Below are 19,315 nucleotides of genomic sequence, written 5' to 3' on the forward strand. Positions count from 1 at the left end.
TTTCTTGACCTCAAATTCTTTGTCCTCCCCACCCTTCAGCCACCCACATTACAAACCTTGTCACCTCCAGAATCTGCCTTACCAAGAAATCTTTAACTTAGCATCTCCCTCTCTGACCACAACATCCTACTGTTTCCACCTCCTCTTACCCTCCCTCAGTACATCACTCCCTCCTGTTTTCCACCCCATCAAGATCTCTGGCAGCTTGGACCTGCTATTTTTATTATTATTATAATTACTAGAGGCCCGATGCATGAAATTCGTGCAAGGGGCTCAGTCCTCGCAGCCCCAGCTTTGTCCAAAAGGTCGTTTGGCTGTTCAGTCTAATTAGCATATTATGCTTTTATTATTATAGATAATTATTATCAGCCCCATGCTGTCTTTTTGTTTTGTCTTGTTTTTGTTAATCCTCAACCAAGGATATTTTTTCCTTTGATTTTTATAGAGAGTGGAAGGGAGGGGTTGAGAGGCAGAGAGAAACATCGATGTGAGAGAGATACATCGATTGGTTGCCTCCCTCAGGGTGGAGCCTGCAACCGAGGTATGTGCCCTTGACCAGAATCGAACCCACGACCCTTCAGTCCGTGAGCCAACACTCTAACCACTGAGACAAACCAGTCAGGGCCTCATATCGTCTTGACTTAATTCTTCCTTCAGCCAGACACATGGTCACTACCTCAGTCCATCTGGTCCCAATACACTCTACACACTGCCCTTCTGGCACCTCTGCCTCAAGGAACCCTGATTCTATCTAGCAGTTCCACTTCTGTATGGATGCTCAGCCTCTAGAGACATTCACCCAGGGGTGAAGACTCCACAGACTCATGGTCTTCAGTGTCAAGTCCTGGCTCTGCCACTTCAGGCCATGAAATGCTTGTTACTTCATATCTGCAAGGCTTGGCTTCCTCACCACCAAGTGGGAAGCAAGAACACATGGCTCTCTGGAGTGCGGGGAGGACCGGCACGGGCATGCAGCACACTGCAGTAAATGTGAGCGACAGCAGTTGCCATCATTGCTGATGGCCAGCCCTCCACACAAGAACAAGGGGAGGTTTCTCTGAAACCACTCACAGCTGGTCCAAGCCTCCATCTTCCTTCTCCAGCCCCTCATCCCACCTCTTCCATGTTCATTCACCACTCAGCTCCTCCTTCATGGAGGAGACGAAGCCAGTGGCGTAAAGCTGGGCATTCTATCTCATTCTCGTTTGTCCGCACCCGCTGCCATTCCTAGCTCCATGTTTACCATGTGCTCTTACCCTGCCCCTGCCCAGGGCTGATTCCCCTCTCCGGCCTTCAGGTGTCAACCTGCCCCTTGCCCTCATGTCGGCTTCCATCAGCGGGCCCCTCACTGTCTTGCGCCTTCGACCTCTCCAGTGACCCCGTCCTTCCAGCAACAAAAAAGCGAGCACCTAAGGAGACGTCCACTTCTGAGAAGATGGAGTCAATATCCTTTTCCTGTTCCCTTCTCTAAGTACAACTGAAAACCCAGGATGTTATAGATAAGACAAACATAGGAAGACTGAAAGGTGGAGAGAGGAAGAAAGACTGATTACAGATCACAGGACTAGAGGAAGTACACAGTGGTGAGTTACCTGGGTTTTCGTTTTCCCTTATCTATCCCAAAATTGGAGCTGAAGAAGCCAGCAACCAGGACACACCAACAGGGAAGGAGGCAAAAAGCCCTGCTAGGGCTACCGTAACAAAATACCACAGATTGGATGGCTTTGGTATTGGGATATGCTTATCTCATAGAGGTGAGGTAGAAACTGTTCCTTCCTCTTTGGTTTTTTAGAAGAGTTTAAGAAGGATGGGTGTTGATTCTTCTTTATATGTTTGGTAAAACTCACCACTTCAGCCACAGGGTCCAGGACTTTCCTTGATTCAGAGATTTTTGATTACTCATTCAATCTCTGAACAAGCGTTATCTGAATACCAAAGCCAGATTAAGAGACAAGAAAACTACAAACCCATATTCCTTATGAGTATTTATTCAAAAATCCTCCACAAAACACGAATAAATCAAATTCAGCAGCATATTAAAAGGAGTATATACCATGACCAAGTGGGATCTATTCCTGGAATACAGCTATGGTTCAACACCTACAAAACTCCGTCGACATAATAGACCATTCAGGAACTGCAGCTACAGTGTTAATAAATCATTACAGGCTTCTCTGCTTGGCAAGTGCTTCTTCCACATTTTGCATTCTCATTAGCATGTGACCCGTTCTGACTAAATGGATCAGCTGAGATTGAATTGACTCATGTATTTCAGCAAAAGCAGGAGGATGTGCGTGCAGATGGATGGACCTCTCATCCACAGCTGACGGAGGTGCGTGAATACCTGCTCCCTCTCTAGAGAGTGTCTTTCTCTAACTATATTTTAGATCTTAAAATTGTTCATATCTTTTGACCCAGGAACTTCATTTCTAGATATAACCCTAAAGAACTAATCAGGCATATGCATGCAAGAATATTCAATGTTCTACCAGCATTCTTACTGGACAGTGAGAGAGAGCTGAAGGTAAGCCTGTGTGACTAACTGTATGTGGTTATTACAAATTATTCTAGAGAATTGGAATGATATAGGGAAGTACAATGCCATGCTAAGTGAGAAAAATGGAAAACAATTTGATTTCAATTCCACCCAAAAAAAACCTAGAAGGAAATATTTCAAGTTATAAGTGGTTCTTGCTGAGTTGTCTTATTGATTGGGGGTGAAGTCTTGTTTTTATTTTTGTGGTAGTTCTCTAAGTTTTTGTTAGTAACTCTATATTTCCTTTCTCATGGTTTTCATTTATTATGAACTATTTCAAACATTCAAAAAGTAGAAATGAGCAGATATACATTAGGCCTCTACCTCATACAATAAAAAAAAAATAATTCCAGATTAATTAATTAATTCCAGGCAGTGGAATGGAGAGACGTTGGTAAGAGAATATAGAAGAGCCTGTCTGATCTCAAGGTGAAGGCCTCTACTGCTGACCTCTTTAGCAAAACATGTGCTGCTTCAATGTTCCCGTCTAACAAGCCCGCCCAAAACTCAGTGGCTTAAAGCAGCAACCAGCTTTCCCTATGGACCATTCTGCAGTTGAGCAGTTAAGTCTGGGCTTAGTGGGGCAGGCCTTTAGGTCTTTGCTGGGCTCATTCGTGTAACTGTGGCTGGCTGTTAGGTTAGCTGGGGACTGGGTCAGAGGGTGTCTGGGCCACATGTCCATCGTCCAGGAGGCTAGCTTGAGCTCATGTACCTGGCAGCTGGCAGAGTTCCAGGCCTCTGAGCTCAGAGCTCCCATAGCCTCACTCCCATTGCATTCCCTTGGCCAAAGCAGGTACTGAGAGTCCAGTAGGGTAGCGATAGTACCACCTCCTGACAGGAGGAGCTGTACAGACATTGCACAGATGCAGGAAAGCAAGGAGTGGAAAGATCGCGCCATCTGTGCAATCGACCATAAAGTATAAAATGCACAAACCATAAAGGAAAAGATTGATAGTCTGAATACATAAAAATTAAAACTTCTGCATGAAAAATGGCACTATATATGTATTACTTTTATAATCATAAAGTTACAATAAAGATTTCAGGATACTGCACATTATTTTTTTTTTAAGCACTGAAGAAAATGTCTGTGTAAAAATCTCAACTTCCAAAGTGGGAAAATTATTGGGTCAATAATTTCATTACAGTTGGATGCTTTCTCCTCAGATAAGCATATTACAGACTCAGTCAAATAGTAAAGCCCACCTCCTGCATTTGAAAAGGAATTCCTTCCACAGAAATTCTTATTACATATCTTATTACATGGTACATAATAAATTGTGTCTATTTAAAACTGTAAGTGCTGCCTTCGCCAGTTTGGCCCAGTGGATAGAGCATCGGCCTAAGGACTAAAGGACCCCAGGTTCAATTCTGGCCAAGGGCACATGCCCAGGCTGCAGGAGGCAACTGATCAATAATGCTCTTTCATCATTGATATTTCTATCTCTCCCTCTCTCTTCCTCTCTGAAATCAATAAAAAATATATTTTTAAATTAATAAGTAAGTAAATAAATAATAAAATTATAAGTGCTTTTTTATCGTAATTCTTCTCATTCCAGGAGGATTACGGAATCAATCACCAGAACCTTGGAGGTCTCCTGCTAAAGAAGCAGGAACGTTGAGGGGCTTGAACTTTCCTGTCTTCAGAGAGAGTGAGTAAGAAGGGACTAGGTCTAAGCACAGACTCAGGGACCTACATTTTTTTTTCTGAGTCAGGGCTTGAAAATCCGACTTTTGCCTTTTGTGTGACTCTGGGAGTGCCCGAAACACCAGCGCCCGTGGCCCCCTCCAAGGCCAAGCGTGAACAGTTTGGGTCAGACCATGAGTTACCCGAGTGGCTCATGGCCCGTCACAGTGTGAGCAGAGGGGGTTGCGGTGTCTCCAGGACGTGGTCACAAATGCAGCCCTGAGCAGCAACAAGCCTGAAAGCAACCTTTCAGCTGAGAGCAGCAGCCCTGGTCCTTTCTGGCTTGTACCCACAGATGAAAAAGAAAGGGAATACCAGAGATCGAGTAAAGGGGGGGTCCACAGAATTCTCCGGGTGCCTCCACTCATCTGCCCGCCCCTCAGACCCACCGCACTGGCCAGCATCCTGGAAAGAGCCCCTCTTGTAAACAACACATGGGTAGTGAGTGAGTCACCTCTGTCTTTGAAGGACCAACCAAGGTGAGAGCTGAGAGCTGATGTAATCTCTTCACCCAACTTCCTGCCCAAGTGGAACACCCCTCATGACCCTTGCTGTCTGCTGGCCCAGCTCTGCGAGGGGGAGGGGGCGGCAGCATGGTACCCCACCTACATATGGCAGGGCCCTGCTTAGATCCCTGTGGCGTTGCTTGACGGTAAACATGGCAATTTCGCCTTTACAAATATTTACCTGCACCTCCAAGGGCCGCAGGAAGGGTTCACAAACACTTGGTTTCTCACAGAAACGCTCTGCAAAGGGGCAGGGGAGGGTCTCTCTCCCTTTTAGCCACGAGGAAAGTTCAGGTTTTAATCTACCCTTCACGCGGGTGAGGGCAAGGCCCCAGGACCTGGGAAGCATGGGCCTCCCTTCCCCAGTTTGGGGGAGACTCCAGCCGGCTACCCTAGGAACGTGCAGAAGGAAGTGACTGAGGACCAGTGGCCAAGAGGAGGGCAGTGTGTTCGTGACCTGGGAGATGGGAACAGCTCTCCTGGGGGGCGGGGGGGAGGGGGCAGGCGCCTCTGGTTTGCTTTGAGTTGATGGTATAGCAAGGAGCATGGCAAAGGCAGTTCGGTGTCATCTCTGTGAACACTGCCTCCAGTTGCCATGGCGTCCACAGAGGCTGAGATGCTCCTGTGGCAGCTCAGTGCACAGGAAGCGCCTGACCATGTGTGAAACCGACCCTTATCTCAGGTCTAATCTCAGCAGGGCCATTGCATGGGCCCCGGGGGGGGGTCTCTTCCTGTGGACTCAGACTCCCCTTGGGGGGCCCCCTTTTGACACCTATGCCATCCCACCTCTGCATGGAGTGCAGTCATTTCCCGCAACAGAAAATTTCCAGGGTTGCTTCTGAAGTACCCCATACCCCCAGGCAGGCAGGCAGGTGAGCGGCCAGGAGCCAGTGGTCCTGGATTGCAAGAGGGATGTCTGACTTTGTTTTGGCTTTATTTTGTTGGTTCTGTTTGCTTTTAATAGCTCTTTGCACAAATGTATTAGCCTGGATGGGGTCTTGGTACCCCATCCCCCCACCTCAAACCATGGGTGTCATGGAGACGACGGTGACCTGAGCGGGAGGAAACTTTATCTCTGGAAGAGTAGGGGAGCCCCCACGGTGACTGTGGAATTCAGTCTGTTGTACCCAGAAACCTCTCCCCCCAGAAAAATGATGCTGACTCAGCTGCTGAGAGACTCCAAGAGGGCTGGGACACTATGACTGAATAAAAGAGCATGTGTTCAGCCCTGGCCGGTTTGGTTCAGTGGATAGAGCGCCTGCCGCGGACTAAAGGATCCTGGGTTCAATTCCGACCAAAGGCACATGCCCAGGTTGGGGGCTGATCTCCAGTAGGGGGTGTGCAAGGCGGCAGCCGATCGATGTTTCTCTCTCATCATTGATGTTTCTATCTCTCTCTCCCTCTCCCTCTCTGAGATCAATATATATATATATATATTTTAAAAAGAGAGCATGTGTTCAGGAACCATCACTAGGTCCTTGTGAATTCTCTCCTTGTGAATTTTGTATGGTTTCAAGGCTCCATGCGAACAGCCCTTGCATGAAGTCTGCCTGCGTCCCTCCATCCCCACTGCCTCTGATCTTGCCCACCCCCCACCACTCCCCAGCCCAGAGCCTGGGTTGGCTTCTTCTGTGGCACCCTCATACCAACTGAAAAACTGAATGATTGCAACACTTTAAAATGTTCTGACTTCAGGAGCAAGCAATGGTAACCAAAAAAGCACAACGAAGAACATTTTTAACAAGAAGAATGAACCAGACTGAATGTATTGCCCAGCCTTCTACAACACCCTTTTGGTGCTTCTGGACCATGGTTGACTTGAGGCAGCAGAGCACAGTGATGAAAAGCGTGGCTCTGGAGTTGGACTACCTGAGTTGAAAGGCTCGGTGACCTTCAGCAAATCAGCTAACTTCTCTGAGCCTCAGTTTCCTTACCTGTAGAGTAGGGATATCCCTCACGGGTTTGTTGTGAATACAAATGTATCTAAAGCACTTAAACAGTGCCTGGCCCATGGAAGCGCCGTATTAGCATCCACCATGTTCTTGATTTGTTCACAGTCTCATGGAGGTGAGGATATAAAGGTCAAGGTTACTACTCTAAGTATCGCTGCATTGACCATCATGGTGTTGTGTGTGTGTGTGTGTTTTAAGGATAAATGGAACTTCTGCACATTTTTAAGGGTTTTATGTGTATGTCAAGTACCTTTCTATTGATATGGAGCCAGTTTTAAAATCACTAGTGCGTGTGACAACGGTGCCCATCGACAAGGAATGACGGAACATTTTGAGGCAGAGGAAGACCTATCAGGTCGTAGAAGGCTCAGCAGTGTCCTACTCCTCCACCTATTACTACTCTAGATAGTATTGGACTCTACGTCAAACCAAGACCTAATACATTTGTGCAAAGAGCTATTAAAAGCAAACAGAACCAACAAAACAAAGCCAAAGCAAAGGGTTTTGGTTTTTTTCCATTGAAAGTGGGAAATGCATCGGGAAGGCCGGGGAGGGTTCGGGGGCGGGAGGTAGGGGGGTAAGAGATCAACCAAAGGACTTGTATGCATGCATATAAGCATAACCAATGGACATAAGACACTGGGGAATAGGGGAGGCTAGGACGGGAGTCATCTATGCTTTTGAATATTAATTGTATTAGGTGGAAGTCGAAACAGATGTCATATTCTCCCCCACAAATCCAATAAACACCAGAGTTCCGTTGTTTCAAAACAGGCAAAAACACTCCAGCGGCTCTCAAACCAACAAAGGAGCAAATGTCACAATATATACTGCTTTGCAAAGTGCTGTCAAAAACAGAACTAGAATGTTCATTCCTGACATCTCTGAGCGGCTGCCCCAGAAGCGAGTGATGGCACTGTGGTGGGGAGCAGGCGGAAGTGCGCCGGAAGCTGAGTGGACAGAATGTGCAAAGTGTGACTTAAATCCCCAATTTTAAGGAAGTAGGTGGAGTTTCTAGAATAGAAACCTTTCCTATCAACGTGTCAGGGATAAAACCAAACTCACAACAAGTACAAAGAAGAAAATAAGCGTTATTTGCTATCTCTTCCCTCACTGATCACACTCATTAATTTGAATATGTTTTTTACATCATTGAAATCATGTGATACATACAATTTTGTATTCTTTTTTTCACTATTACATCAAAAAATTATCTCACATCATTAAAAATTGCCCACAAACATCACTTTTAAGAACTATAAAGTATTTGTAGATGATACCATAATTTTCTTATTTCTTTATTGGTAGATATTTTCCCCAATTTTTCTTTCTTTTTTATTGATTTCAGAGAGAGGAAGGGAGAGAGAGAGAGAGAGAGAGAGAGAGAGAGAGAGAGAGAGAAACATCAATGATGAGAGAGAATCACCCCTGGGTCAGAAAAAAAAATCAGCTACTTCCTGTACCCCCCTCCCCACTGAAGACCGAGCCCGCAACCCAGGCATGTGCCCCAACTGGGACTAGAACTGGTGACCTCCTTGTTCATGGGTTGATGCTCAACTACTGAGCCACACCAGCCAGACCCCAATTTTCAATATTATAAATAATCCAACAATAAAACCACTGTGTATCCTATCTATGTTTTCCAGAGATATACTTCTCTCTTAACTGTTCCTTGTAAACACCCAGAAATAACTATGGCAAATTTTGGAAAAGAGAAAACACTCATATTGTTATGAAAATAGAGGTTAATGGGCTGGTAAAAGGCAAAAATATTATATTATAACATATCACATTATTAGAATATAATTTTACCCACAAACTTGAGGATATTTGAATCATTTAATTATTTCCCAAATTATCTACAATGAATATATATTACTTTATAACCAAGAAAACAACAAAAAGAGGGTAATTTGTGAAAAAAAATACAGGAAGTGTCACTTCAGGTTGGCCAACATATGTGTAATAGGAGTTTCAAAAAAGAAGAGGAGTGAAAATGGAGAAGAGAACATTATCAAAGAAGTACTAGAAAAAGATTCTCCCAGGGCTGAAGAAAAACAAAAGGATTAGTCTGAAAGATCCCGAGTACCTGGTACAATAAACAAAGAATAACTCATAGAAGCCACCTCATGGAATTTCAGAGTTCTGATAATAAAAAGAGACCCTAAAACACTCAGTGAGAGACATGAAACAGATAACCAACTAGAGACTAAAAGGGAGATTGCCCTCATTCTTCTCATCAGCAGCACGGAAGCTTGAAGACAATGGAGCAACTACCTTCAAAGTCCACAGAAATAATTTTGTGCCTAGAATTTGATATCTTGCAAAACGATGGATCCAGTGCCATGCAGGAACTTGGATTCCCATACAGTTTTTGGAAATAAAATTACTTGATGATGTACTACCCAAGCAAGAAAAGAATATGAGAATTAAAACCAATTAAACCAGCCTCGTAATGCAATTTAATGAAACTCCAGTATAATGTGCAGTTGGCCTAGCCGAAGGTCTGTATATTTGGAACAAATAAATGATATAATTAAAGAGCTGGAAGGTATTTGTAATATTATAAAGAAGATACATGCTTCTTTGTCAATCAACTAAAAATTCTAGAAAATAATAAGTTATGAAGACACACACACACACACACACATCATGGCCCAAATATAAAACCAACCAAAACGTATGATTTTGTACCGTCAAGGGAGCCTAAGAAAAGAAGACCCACTTGGCCTTGACATTGGAATATTCCCCTCTACAGATCCCAACATAATTCCTGCTTCTGTAGAGACTAATATTTACAATATCTGTACTTTAAATACAGCTTGCTCGTTGGCTTTAAATGATCAGACTTAACTGACAGAACATGGAGAACAAATTTACTAAACAGAGGCATGTGCTGGAAGCCTTGGCAACATGACAGGTGGTATAGCTGAGAGAGGGTGAGGAGTAGATGGGAGAGAAGCAGTGGAGAGAAGAAAGGGGGTATTAATTTTCCATCTTACATAGAGGGGACCCACCAACAATTAATGGGTCAATAAACAGAAAGTGAATATTCTGTAAAATCATAAGGTTAACCATCAGAAGAAATAAAAATACACAACTACCCATGATTTGCAGGTGGGAGAAGGGGATCTGTAAGTGAATAAGTTTCTCACCTATTGCAGCTAAAAGTTCTTCAATAGTGCTTGGAGCTGATAATCGAAGACGTAGGTGTGGTATGCTACTTAGCACTATCAAGATAAATACCAGAAGAAATAGAAACAAAAGCAATCAAAGGAAGAAACCTATTAGGAGGAAACGAGGAAAGGAATGGAAAAGAAGACTTACTTTTATGGTGTTCTATGTGTTTTTAATGTTTATTTCCAGGCAACTATATTTTAATAATTAAAAAGCAAAATAAGAAAAATACCAAAGGATTTTAAAGTAGTAGATATGCATCAGGTCAAAAAGATAGAGTAGGTGTTTTTCCCCTCTGTTTTCTAATGATACTGCATGTAATATGGTATTTGTTGTTTCCATAATGGAAAAATTCATAAAGAAAAGAGAGAAATAATTAATACATTGTTTTTATCACATCATAGAAGTTGTAGAAAATGGGGATGACGAGGCAAAAAAATGCATCTAAACTATCTGTGGGAGGATTCTACAACGGTCATGAAGGCCAGGCTAGCTGTGTGATCTTGGCTAAGTCACTTAGCTCCTCTGGTCTCGGTTTCCACCCCTGAAACACTGAGGAGTTGTCTTTAGAATTTCTCAGGCCAAGTTCAGCTCCAAGAACGTATGAATCTCTGAATTTCCAGCAACTGTGAGCATTGCCATTGAGATCAGTGACCCAGGCAGTCTTGACTACAAAACAACTGGGTCCTCTTTTCAGTTGTTGAGGGGTTATTTCCTCTTGGAAGTTGAAGCTGGGAGGGGCTGCAAACCTCATGTTTTTCTAACAGAATTGCAGTTGTTTGCTCCAACAACAAGTACGAGGTCCACATAGATTATTTGCCCTGGTGTGCGCTCAGAAAAAGGCCAAAGGATATGCCCCAGTGAGGACCAAGGATGTACCCCAGGTCCGCCTCAAGCCCTCAAAGAAACCTGTCATCATTGGGGCTGTTGCTGTTTTACAAAAAAAAAAAAAAGCAGTAAGTGTGTTGAAAGCCATAACCACAATAAAACTGCCACATCAATCCGGGAGGTATTTTTTTACTAATAAACACAGGAAATCACACACCACCAAGACCCGGCTAGAACCAGATCCCGCTGCCTGCGGGGTTCACCATCTCTCTAAGTCTTGGCATTTCATCCACATTGAAGTTCTGCCTCTAGGAGGTTATTTACAACAGCAACAAAACAGAAATGAAAACAGAAAGTTTGTGGTGAGATCAAGCAATAGATGGCAATTCATTTGCTTGTTGTAATACAGTGTCTGAAATTGTCGGGTCACGTTTTGAACACTAAGGGGCAGTATCTATATCCACAGGTCGGTGGTAGAGTCTACTCTTGCCATAGGAAGTGGTCCCCAGAGCAGCATCCCGGGAAGCTTTCACATGTACAGAAGTTTAGGCCCCAAACAGACCTGCCCAAACAGGCATGGCTTTTTACCAAAATCTCCAGGTGACACATTTGGGCAATAAAGTTTGAGAGATGCTGGTTTACAAGGCCTGTGATGTCCACACACCTCCCCACATCAAAAACTGAGGATTTAACTGTACACAAGGTCAAGTACCTAAGTCCACAGAGCTCTCCAAGAAAGATGGTTTTTGTTGTTCTTATTCTTATTATTCCTCCCATGTACAGATGAGGAAACTCAGGGCACTTCCGTAGGACTGGGCTACCAGGAGCTTGCAGAGGAGGCTTAGAGAAGTTAGAAACTTGCTCAAGGTCATAGGTAGCAAAGGGCAGAATTGAGATTTGAAACAAGATCCCTTTGAAGCCCAGACTCGTATTCTTAGCCATTACTTTCCATTGCCTCGCTAGAGTTGACTGTTTTCAAGGGACTCCAGCAGGCTGATGTACAGGCTGCCACCAATGAGTTCAGTTGGTAGCATGTCAAGAACCATTTTCCAGGAGATCATCCTTAGGAGACATCCTCAGTAAACTTCTTTCTCACCCCTCCCCTGACCATCAGGGGCAGATATGGACATTCTGGAAGGGATCCTGCCCAGTTTTGTACTAGAGAGTGTACCCTTCTAGGCAACTGAGTCTGAGTTAGCCAGCCCTAGAAACAAAGCCTAAGAAACGCCTGTGTTTAAAAACAGAAGGCAAAGCTTCGGGGAAGGATGACCTATTTTATACCTTACAGTTTCAGAATGACTGCGGGCCCCTTCACCTACCTCCTGTGGGCTAAACACCATCATCTACCCTTTGACACTCTTGGGTCTAGAGACAGAAGGGGAAGGAGTAGAGGCAATTGCAGCTGGCAGGAACCTTAATTTTCAAGAACCTAGGTCAAGGTTCCCTGAGCCCCTCATGGTATGACTTGGGGACATGAGGGTTTTCTAGAAAGTCATGCATGCTTTTCCTGGGAGTGGGGGGTGAGAGAAGTGGGAAGACCCAACAGCGACCTTCTCAGCAGTCCATTCTTCAGCCCCACTTCCTTGGTGACACCAAATGGGGTTCATCTTCTCTATTGGCAAGAACTAGATTCAGCAGCAAACAATAGAAATGATGATCATGATGATTGTGATGATGGCTTAAATCAATGCTCTTCAAATCATCATGTGTTCGTGAATCATCTGTGAACCTTGGTGAAGTACAGATTCTGATTCAAAAGGTCCGGGCAGGCCCTGAAGTTCAGCATTCCTCACAAGCTCCTAGGGGTGCCTGTGTTGCTGAACCACAAAGCACAGAGAAGTGAGGGCTTCCACAAGGCACAAGCTCATTCCTCACTTAGGTACAGAGCCCCTGGAGGCTGACCCTCCAGCTCTAGGGCACCATAGCAGCATCAGAGGCTCTAACTCTGAGCTCTCTGTTCTTCCCTCTTCAGCACGTGGCTTCCATCCTTAAGCTCACCTAGGAATCCAAGAAGGATCCTGGAGACCCAGCCCACCCAGCCATGCTGCAAACCTGCAGAAAAGTTTCTACTAACCAAACCAGCTCCTCTGAAAGAAGGTATGTGGGCCTTTTGCTTTGTCCCTTGGCCACTCCTCACCTTCATAGGAGGGGAGAATGGGGGCTGATGGGCAATTAGGATGTCTGCCCATCTCTTCATCCCACCCATCTTTCCATCATTTTGAAACTTTAGAGGAATACGACCTTGGCAGCCCCTCTTTTCCAGAAATTACTCTGGGGAAGAAGAAGCCGGGCCCCACTGTTCATTGTCTGGGTGACTATGAGCCGAGGGTAGGAGCCAGTGAGAATAAATGAAAGCATGCTGACAGCAGGGCAACAGGGAAGATGAATCCAGCGGAGTGATCTGAAATCTGCTAGAGTCAGGCAGAAAAGTAAAAGACCATGGGCAGACCTTGTGCCCCACATTTGAAAACTGTCTTTGGTCTTGCTTCTGACACTTAAGTTCTACTTTATACCCCCATGGGCCTGACAGCCTCTTTTAGTCTCCTTGGACCACAAGTCCTTTCTGCCATGTTCCAGCTGGACTCTTCCCACTCTCCCTCCACACCCGGAAGTGCTCCAGCCAAAGCCTGGGGCCTCGCTTTTGGCTCATGCCACTAGCACCTGGTCTTACGCATTCTGGGGTCCCTTCTCATGCTTTGACTAGAACCTCCGGTGCTAAAACCTGCCAGAATCATCAGAAGTGGCTGCAGCCAATTCCTTAATGCTTTAGGTATTTTTTTCTATGTCCAATGCCCCCTTTGACTGAAACTGCCTAGCATACAGCCCCTAACCCACCTACCCATCTACCTAGGGAAGACAGTCCTGGGATAACTTTTGGACAGGGGTGACCACAGAGGGGACCAGGAGTGGACACCCTACTATAGATGGCTAGTGGCTTATGACATGGTCTGATGCAAAGGGAACTGAGAAAACTAAGGTGATAAAATTAATTGAGCCCATCAGAGTCCCTCACCAGGGAATTTAACATGAAGTTACAGGATAGAAAGAGGCAGTCATGGTTGCCACTGAGTCAGATTAAGGATGCCTCAAACTCCCATTGATGATGTCCCCAGCTCTCAACACCACTGAGCTTGGAATTTCCAACCTGGTGTTATTCATTCTGCTTGTTATCTAGGAACTCCACAGATATTCAGACAAACACAATTGACATCCTTTTCTATTCACCTAGTGAAAATGATCTGTGACATCTTGCGAGTTTCTGGTTTTGATGCCTGCCCTGCCTAGTAATATATGTCCCTTCCTGCCTGAAACTGCCCTTCCCACAGGTATTCTCTGTGCTAAGGTGGTCACTGATTGGGCCCAAGGAGTCCAACCATAGGCTTTCCAGTTGAGGCTGCTAACTCGTGTTTTCCTAAAGCTAACAGTGGCTCAGCTGCCATGGTCAAACCCCAATAACAGGGTTAAAACAAATCTATGTTTACTTTTTTCTCTTGTGGAAGTCTTTGCTAGTATGGCAGCTCTATTCAGCAAAGGTGTCAGGGACCCAGGCACTTTCTATCCTGTTGCTCTCCCAACTCTATAGTTGTGTCCTCATCTTCACTGTCCAAGATGGCTTGCAGCATCCACATTCCAGTAAGTAGGAAAGGAAAAAGGACCCTGGAGGACATGCCCCTTCCCTTGAAACCTGGAAGTTGCACAGATAACTTGCACTCACATCCCATTGACCAAAACATGAGCATATGGCCTCACCCAGGTGCAAGGAAGCCTGGGAAATGTTAGTCCTATACTAGTCAGCTATGTGCCTAGTGAAAAATCAGGGTTCATATAAAGTAGGGTTACAGTTGTGAGTACACAAAACACCAAGTTTATTATTTATTAATTATTGTATTATTTTCCATACAAACAACCATAAACCTACTTTTGCCCCACCCTGTATTCTGTGCCTCACTAAAAATTGGAAGTTCTATTATTTTGAAAGACAATGAATAGGAGGGGGCATGTCCAGTCTTGGCTGGTCAGACCAGCTCCGTCTGGAGTCTGGGGCCGGAGAAACTAGAGATGATTACTTATTGAGAGTAAGAGGAGATGGAGGGTGACAGGCCGAAAGAGTCACAGCCATGAGGCTCATGAAAGAATTCAAGAACGTGGATACACCCCAAACCACCTGTGACACCAGGCAGCTCCCACTCCTGCTCTCTGCTCTCGCACAAGGTGTCCTCTTGGGAAACTCCCTTCTCTTAAGGAGCGTGAGACACTCAGAAGTCTTTGCTGCAGGTCCAGGACAGTCCTGTTGTAGGTGAGGTTCGAACAGTGTTTCAACAATGGTCCCATTCTCCAGATGAGATAACTAAACCCTAGGTGCTTCATCATCTGTCCTCAGGCAAAGGAGAAAACTGCATGAGAATCTGCTGCTTCAGCCTCTTGATCAGAGATGAAAACAAGCCATCGGTACATGTATACGATGCTATCTGGCTTCCTCTGTGTGGAAGGTGCTGATAGAAATCAAGAGGGTCCTGTTTGCCAAGACCACAAGTTCCGGGTAAGTCAGTGTAGAAATACATCAATAAATGAGATGTGAAGCTGGGTATATCAACAGACACTGAACACCTGACACACAGGCCTCACTGAGGCTCCGAATGTGTGAGGCCTTTGTGGAGACCACTGAGCAGTTAGCCACAGTGCACACAGTAGGGCCTGAGGACAGGTGGAAAAGGAGAGTGCGGTCAGGACCTGGGCCCCAGCTAGCGCCAAGGGGCAGGATTAGTCTCAGGTCCTGGGGGCAGAAGTCCTTCTCAGAAGGCAGAAATAGTTCCTGAAGAGGATGGCCAGTATGATACCTTGCCTGACAATATATCTTTCAAAAACAAGGCACCCAAATCACTTCTCAGGCCTTAATTGATTTGCAATATGCCTGATCTGGCAGTGGGCAAGTCCAGAGGTCGTAGGCAAACCGTAGCCCCAAGTGTAGGCGTCTGCCAAACATGCTGGCCACAGGCCAACTGCACTGGAATTCTGAGGTCTCTGTTTGGGCCTGGATGGTCCTCGGGTTTGGATTCAGACACGCTGGGCAGCATGAGGAGGACACAGTGGGTGACCATGGTCCATATCAGCAAGCATCAGGGGCTCCAGCAGCACAGGGCTCCAACAAAGAGTGAAAGTTTGGTCCTGTTCAGCAACTACTGACTACTGTTGATGGTGAAAAAATTAATCAGATACTTAACTCTCACCAGCATGAGCCAAAAAGGGAATCTGTGGGCTGCATAAGCAAACCGCGCAAAGTACGGCAGTCCAGCTGGACCCAGGGACGGCCAGAATCAGAGATTCAGCTGTTATCCAGACTTCTTCCCCAGGTTGGGCTGCTATAAAAAATACTACAGACTTGGTGGCTTAAACAGCAGGCATGTCTTTCTCACGGCTCTGGAGGCTAGGAAGCCTAAGATGAAGAAACTAGCATGGTAGTGTGTGGGGAGAGCCAGCTGCCTGGCTTGTAGAAGGCCACCTTCTTGCTGTGTCCTCTCCTGGTCTCTTCTCTGTGTGAGTGCACATGGGAAGAGAGCGTGAGCTCTGGTGTCTCTTCCTCTTCCTAGAAGTGTGCTTATCCCATCATGGGGGCCCCAGCCTCTTGACCTCATCCAAACCTAACTACCTCCCAAAGGCCCCACCTCCTAATACAGTCACATTGGGGTTAGGACGTCAACATCTGAATTTGGTGAGGGAGGGGTATGGGATATAACCATTCAGTCCATGACAACTTATGTCTCTGATTTTCTTTGCATTTTGAATTCATTCTCACAATGTAGTTTCCCGCCCCGCCCCCCGCCCCCATGGCAAAAGCCATGAGTGCATGCAGCTTTGGACCTAAATACTAGCGAGGAGAGAGAGTGTCCTCATCAACTCTGGGTTGAAAAAATGCCTCCAGCAAGTCTCTTGATTGGCTTTGCAAGCCACTTGCCTATTCCTGGACAATCACTTTGACCAAAAGGATGTGGCTACTCTGATTGGCCCAACCAGGTCACTGATGGTTGGACTGGGAAGAAGCAGCTTGCCCCCCAAATGAGGAGTGCTGCTGGAGGCCTGCCCAGCAACAAATACCCATTGCTAAGGGAGCTGAGGGTGAAAAGGATGAAGTGGGAGCTGTGCTGAGCTAGCGAGGGACACTAATGGGGAATCTGTGAGAGATGTCAGGGGTGCCTAGAAATAATTCAGGGGACGTACTTTGTAAGGGGCTGAAAAGCATGAAATAATGTCTTGTAAGCCAAAGAAATGCTGTTTATTACTATTAATATAGAGATTGCGGTGTTCTGGTACTGTGATGTGTACCATTGACTTTGAAATTCTTCAACACTGAAATGCTATCTAAGGGTGAGTCGCTCCTTTTAATCCACACCCTAGAGGACTCCTGTCACCCTAACTATGGCGACTCAAGCGGTGGTCATTAGAATTTAATCAGAAGGCCATTTGTGAGGCAATCCCTCTTCTGGTTGTCCACCCCCAAATTTTGAAAACATTTATTCATAGAGATATATATACCCCTATGTTCATTTTAGCATTATTCATAGTAGCCAAGACATAGAAATAACCAAAGTGTCCTTCAATAGATGTTTGGGTATATATAACCAAATACTATTCAGCCATAGGAAAGATAAAATATTGCCTTTTGCAACAACACGGATGGATCTTGAGAATATCATGCTAAGCAAAATAAATCAGACGGGAAAAGTCAAGAACCGTATGATCTCACTCATATGTGGGATATAAAAGCAACAAATGAACAAACAAACAAAAACTTATAGACAAAGACAACAGTATGGTGATTACCAGAGAGTAAGTCGGGTAGAGTGGAAGAGGGACAATGGGTCACATATATGGTGACAGAAGGGGAGTTGACTTTGGGTGGTAGGCACACAATGCAATATACAGATGATGTATCATAGAACTGTACACTTGAAACCTATATAATCTTATTAACCATTGTCACCCCAATAAATTTAATGACATTTTATATTTTTTAAATATTTTTATTGATTTCAAAGAGGAAGGGAGAGGGAGATGGAAGTAGAAACATCAATGATGAGAGAGAATCATTGATCAGCTACCTCCTGCAAGCCCTGTGTGCCTGAACCCACAACTCAGGCATGTGCCCTGACTGGGAATCGAACCTCCACCTCCTGGTTCATAGGTCTACACTCAACCATTGAGCCACGCTGGCTGGGCTTAATAAAATTTTGCAAAGAAGAAGGCCATAGCCCAGAGGTACTCCCACAAGTGCTTCAGCTGTCTTTATCTCTGATCAATACCAGAGGTCCTGTTAATTAGCATAATGCATGGAGGGATGGGCTGTCATTGGTGAAACATGGAGAAACTCCACAATACATAGAAACAGGGTATTAGACTCTAATGAGCCTTCCTCCTTCCCTCTTAGGAATGCTGCCCATGGCCTATATCCAGCTGCTGATTCCAGAGAATATGGGCCAGCCTGAGTCTGATTGGATGGTGCGCCAATCCCACTATGAAAGTCTTGTCACATTTGCCCCAAGTGAACCTTTCTTTCATGCACAGAGCTCTCTACAGAAGAGAGTTTGGACTTTATCAAGCACACAAGGCAGACTGATTGGTTTGTGCCTACTTGCTGATAAACATCTGTTTAGGGAAGAACTCGGCATGAGACTTGCTTGTCTGGGGACCTGGGGCAGGCTGCAGGGAGAAGCTGGCCCTTACTCCTGTAACTAGTGGTGGCTGCTGATAGTAACCAAAAGGAACCCCAGGGTTCTATGTGACCAAAGTGGGGAGTAGAAGGTGCCTTTGCAAACCCAGGGGCTCATCAGTTTTCCTAATGTCACACATTAGGTCTTAGGGTTCCAGCTGGGGCAGGAGTCCAACCCCCAAAGATGGGGAAAAGCTGTGGGTACAAGGCAGGACCTACTCAGAGTGAGACTGAGAAATGAACAGGTGTCCATGAGATAGAGAGGAGGCAACCCAAGAAATGAGGCAAAGGCCCAGTAGCCAGGTATGGAGGATGACCTTGAATGTGGGCCTCAGAGTGGGTCACAGCCCTCTTAGAGACCTGGCGGAGGGGAGCTTGAGGGGAGCTTAATGTTGTATGGGGGGGGGGGGCATGCTGCAGAACTGAAACCAGGCCAAGGCTGGCAGCTCTCTACCCATCCAGGGGCACCTGGACTATCCCAAGGAAAAGCAAAGAGATTAGAACTCCTGATGCCTCACTCTAGCGACAGCTTTGAGTTATGAATCTTTCTCTGCACTGACCACCATGTTAAAGATAATTGCAAAGGCTGTGGAGAAACATCTCTGTAGCTACTGGCATGAACGTTTCTTTGAGAAAAAAGGGGTCTTTTTGAGAAGTCTACTTTTCAAAGGGTGGAGAGGGAGTTTCCAGCCTCAACTTTGAGGGCCTCCTACATTTTCTGCAGAAGGAAGGGGCTTTTCTGGAAGGCAAAGGAGGGAGGAGGAGGGGGAGGGCTGGTGTCGAGGTCAAAAAGGCAAGGAAGAGAAGAGAGTTGGGCCCGCAGCCCAGAGGAAGGTCTCAACAAACTTGCTGAACACATGTGTGTGAGGTTAACTGGCCCTCTCCCCCAAACCCCTGAAATCTTTAGCAAATTCCCCACGAGTT

General features: G+C 45.5%; 1 protein-coding gene across 5 annotated transcripts in view; it reads left to right on the forward strand.

The window, feature by feature from the left end:
• Positions 1–2,225: 2,225 nt before the first annotated feature.
• Positions 2,226–19,315, forward strand: part of XCR1 (chemokine (C motif) receptor 1) — a 49,305-nt gene continuing 32,215 nt past the window's right edge. For 2 of the 5 annotated variants that reach the window (XM_015561278.1, XM_015561281.1), the window contains exons 1-4: positions 2,233–2,332; positions 4,096–4,188; positions 12,659–12,783; positions 15,046–15,226. The gene's annotated coding sequence lies outside the window, so the exon portion shown is untranslated. Of the gene's footprint in view, positions 2,333–4,095; positions 4,189–12,658; positions 12,784–15,045; positions 15,227–19,315 lie in introns of all 5 variants that reach the window. The other 3 variants (XM_015561282.1, XM_015561279.1, XM_015561280.1) reach the window with 3 other exon arrangements.

The sequence above is a fragment of the Myotis davidii genome, unplaced genomic scaffold, assembly GCF_000327345.1.
Source record: "Myotis davidii unplaced genomic scaffold, ASM32734v1 scaffold395, whole genome shotgun sequence".
Classification (NCBI taxonomy): domain Eukaryota; kingdom Metazoa; phylum Chordata; class Mammalia; order Chiroptera; family Vespertilionidae; genus Myotis; species Myotis davidii.